We start from the raw sequence: 4,931 nt of genomic DNA on the forward strand, positions 1-4,931 counted from the left end.
GTGCGGTGTTGGTCCATTCTGCCGACGAGTAACGTGGATCTGTCTTGCGGTGGTGGATGGCGTCAAGCGGAGTGCAGGTGCAGGGGGCGACATAGTCTGTGCTTTCTTACCATCGCGTTAGTGCTGTCCTGCCTTGTTGCGCAGTTGCGGCGTCGGTTCGAGTAGGTACCCTTGTTGATGCTATGTTGTAGATCGGATCAATGTCGGTGGCCACGGGTGTGGTGGCGTGAGCGTCTGACTTGGCCCAGTTTCGACCTGGTCGGGCTCGGCGGTGGCTGTCGGCAGCTACTAGGTTGTGTCCTCCTCGGTCCATGGGATTGACTGGGAAGGTAGGTGTGGGCGTCTCCTATAGGGAGGCGCTCACCCAGGCCAAGTGGCCGATGCCTTGCTAGGTGCAGAAGCAGGTGCCTTCGGCTCCTTCCCCTGTGGTTGTGCATTGTGATGTTTATGGTAGGTGGTGACTCGGGACATGGATGTCGGGGCGGTGGCCCCGGATGGTGGCTTTCCGGCAGGTTCCATGACGGCAGTGGTGGCTATGCTTCTTGGTCGTCTAGATGGCGAGGGGTGTAGCAGTAGGTGGTTCGGGCACACTTTCTACCCATGGCAGTGGTGTTTCCCAGATCCGGATCTGGAGGCCAGTTCTCACTGCGATTGGCTTGGGTGTCTCATGGCGACACAGTGAGCTGCCGAGTGAAAGCTCCGCGCTTTGGCGCTAACGACGAAGACATCCACGGGTGTCGTTATCTTTTTGAAGACGTCGTCGTGGTTCTCCTCTCTGTGGAGAGTCTCCGGGTGAAATCCTAGTCCTTTTGGGCTCGACAGGGCGGTGCTTGCATTCCCCTCTTGAGGGCATTGCTGTGGAGGCTAGATGTCCTAGGTCGTGTCGTAGTGTTGTATTCTGGTCGACCTGTAACTAGTTGTTCGGCAACGTAGTCATGTGCGACTATGTTGGCCAGGTATTTAGGGGTATGTTGTTTTAGAGGACTACCTCACCATATTGTATCGTTTCGCCGTGTAAGTTGGATGTTGTTTCTTTATATATAATGCGGGGCGAGAGCCTGTTTCGTGAGATCCGGTAGTTGTCTTTGTCGGTGAGATGCAATCTATGGATGATGACTTGACGCAAAGGGTATGGTTGTGTCATGGTCGAGGTTTGTTTGTAGTCCATCGCATGCGGCTGCTAGAATGGTGAAAAAGTGGTGGCGACAACATATGATTGACTTTGATGGTGGTGCGTCTCGAGTATCCGGTCTCGAGATCTAGGGTGAAAACCTATGCCTGACATGATTGGTCATACATGGCAATGTCGATGTTTTTCCATCGTGACCTTGTTAACGTTATTGCTCGGATATGCTTAGACAAATTATTTATGGTGAAAACATTAAATCTGAACTTTCGTGGTTGGATCTGGTGACATCAGCGTAGAGGGTCGCTTCCTTTCTGGAAGTGTTGCTATTGAAGAACCTCGTTGGATGGTGCGGATATGATCGTTGTTGTAATTTGTCGATTGCTAATTTGTTCGCTTTGATGTTTTTTTCCGCTAATGCATAGCTTTGGTCCTATACGACTTTGCTATTTGTTGGCGGTTTTATGTGTTGGTGTTAGCTGCGTGCATATTAGTTATGCAGAAGCTAGGTGTGTGTTCGTTGTGTTTTTATCCGCTTGAGCTTCATTATGATTCAATAAAATCCATCATTCATCGAAAAATTGTTCTTTGTTGACGGAGACGACTGCACTTTATCTTTCACCCAAGATAACATATATAGCATCAAATGACGTTGTTCTCTTATGTTCTCTTGACGAAAGATGCTTAAGCTTACTAGAGTTGAACATGTGAGCAACGTAGGACAGAGGTAAATTGACCAATACATAATACTACTAGGTAGGCAGAATTACCAATTTGCCCATCAGATAGATTCTGGACCCGGCCGGGCTGAGCCATTTGTGGGCCGTGACAAAAATGCAGATAGACACATATCCAGCCAGGCTGTGGCAGGAGAAAATCGTGCGTGGAGTGGAGTAAATGAGGAAGCCATTGGTACGATATAATATATAATCTTTATCTAATAATAAAGTAAAGGGCACTGCTACAAATCAGCCGGATGATTTTCTAAGAAAATCATCCGCCTAATTAGACGTCCAATATGGCATTGGTGGCCGTCGATTTCAACAAGGCAGCCTGGCGTCTTCTCTTCTCTGAACCCATCCACCATGCGATTCAGTTCAACAGCCCACGTCTCCTCTGAAGACCGATGTTGCAGAGCAACACAACAACCCACCGTGATACCTGCGCCGGCGACCATTGCATCGCAGCTCTCAGAGCCGCCGGCAACTGCTACAACACGGCACCGGGAGCCACCGGAGGGCTGCTCCATGGCAACACCGAGCGCGACGTCTCCGGGGAAGCTTCATTGCAACTCCGGCGAAAGCTTCATTGAAGCCTCGGCTGAGTCTGTTCCAACCCCATCGCAGCTCCAACGACCGGGCGGCGCTCCATGGCAGCCACGGGTGGCGCTCCAATGCAACCTCAACGGCGTGAAAATGAGCTCCAACACAGCACCTCCTTCGTGCGGCGTTGCAGCACCGGCGCCGAGCAGCGCCCGCCTCCGGTCTTCCTGCTTCGATGCAACAGCGGCAACAACGCTATGGCCCGTGCGCCCATGGCGAGCAGCAAACTGCTGCTTCCAGCTCGCAGCAATGGTGGTGCGCCCCCATGGCGAGGAGCACACAGCTAGTGGTCGCGTTTACCCCTCGCTTGTAGCAACAACTTCGGGCGGGGTGCAGCTGCTGGTGGTGGCGTGGTCGTCCATCCCGGTTGGTGGTTGGCGTTGTCATGGGCATCTCTCCCTCTCAGATGCAACGGAAGAGGTGGGGAGAGGAAAGAAGATAGGGGGAAAACGTGTGGAGGAGCAGCCGTGTGAAGGAGATAAGCTCGAGGGGTAAAGCGGCGGCCTCGTTCTCTTAGGGACACGTGTCGAGCAGAGCAGCCGGTTTACGTGACGCTCTTTTCAGCCGGTTGATTTTAAACATTTCCCTAAAGTAAATTGAGTTTCTTTCATCCGTCATGGTTTCTTTCGTTCGTCATGTATTTTTCAGAAAACTATTTCAGAGAATTCAACCTAGAGTCCTATTTTAAGTTAAAACGAATTGTTATCTTCGTATTTTACACAAAAGTTCCTGTTTTTTCTTGAAATCAACCCGCTGTCCGGATTTAAGTCACACCCAAACCGTTATTTTACATTTGTCGAAACCCCCCTGATATTTTAGATAATTCATCCAAGGATCATATTTAAGTCAAACAAATGCTTTTTAAAATCATCCATATTTTTTAAACCATAACTCCGATTTGAACATGTTATATATGAAATTTGATTAGAAAAATATGTAGAATATGAATATGTGATTATTTTTACCTGATAAGTATTTTTAAATATTATTTTAGAATATATTTGAGTCAAACCAAATGATTTTCTAAATTATCTATATCTTTTAAACCATAACTTCGATTTTAACATATTATATATGAAATTTTATTAAAAAAATGTGTGGAATCTAAATATGATATTAATTTTATCCGTTAAATATTTTTAAAATATTTTTATGGAAGCAAACTTATAATTTATAGCGCAAGATTTGTTTTTTTCCTACCGGTGGCGATCCGGATTACAAATAAACACCCCACTATAACGATATACGGAAAAGAAAACATCGATAACTACATATGCATACCTCTGAAAAATGTCGCAAAGGAAAACAACAGATTTCTCATTGCGAGAGTGAGAGAATGCGAGCGAGAGAGACAAAGAGGGAGAGGGAGGAAAGAGGGAGAGAGATACGCCTTAGAATTAACCATAATAAACACACATTTTTGTTGTTTTGTGTGAACACCGAGGCCATCGCCGGCGACGGCGAGAAGGAGGATAAGCGGTAACACAAATATGATGCCTCGCAAAAATAAAGGAGATGGATCTATTGTGGTCTTGAGTGATGGTTGTTTAGTTAAGAGCGTGTGTTATGTTTTCTCTTCCGTTGCAATGCACGGGCTCTTTTGCTAGTAATAGTAAAGCAAATTGGGTTTCTTTCGTCCGTCATGGCATTTTTCAGGAAAGTCCCTCTATTTTATAGAATTCAACCCGCAATCCTGTTTTAAGTTAAAACGAAACGTTTTTTCGTATTTTACACAAAAGTCCCTGTATTTTTTGAAATCAACCCGCCGTCCGGATTTAAGTCACACCCGAACCGTTATTTTACGTTTTTTGAAAACCCCCTGACGTTTTAGGTAATTCATCCGCGGATCATATTTAAGTCAAACAAATACTTTTAAGATCATCCATATCTTTTAAACCGTAACTCCCATCTGAACATGTTATATATGAAATTTGATTAACAAAATATGTAGAATATGAGTATGAGATTATTTTTACCTATTAAGTATTTTTAAATATTATTTTGGAATATATTTAAATCAAACAAATGATTTTCTAAATTATCCGTATCTTTTAAACCGTAAATTCGATCTTAACATATTATATATGAAATTACATTAGTAAAAAGTGTGGAATCTAAATATGATATTAATTTTACCTGTTAAATATTTTTAAAATATTGTTTTGGAAGCAAACTTATAATTTCTAGTGCAAGATCCATTTTTCTTTCGTACCGGCGGCGACCCGGATTGCAAATAAACACCACTATAACCATATAGGGAAAAGAAAACATCGATAACTACACAATCATACCTCTGAAAAATGTCGCAGGGGAAAACAACAGATTTCTCATCGCGAGAGTGAGAGAGAGAGAGAGAGAGGGAGGGAGGGAGGGAGGGCGAGGGAGGAGAGAGGGAGAGAGAGACGTCTTAGGATTAACCATATTGAAACACGTTTTTTGTTGTTTTGTGTGAACACCGAAGCCATCGCCGACGATGGTGAGAA

Source organism: Triticum dicoccoides, chromosome 1A (genome assembly GCF_002162155.2).
Source record: "Triticum dicoccoides isolate Atlit2015 ecotype Zavitan chromosome 1A, WEW_v2.0, whole genome shotgun sequence".
NCBI lineage: Eukaryota > Viridiplantae > Streptophyta > Magnoliopsida > Poales > Poaceae > Triticum > Triticum dicoccoides.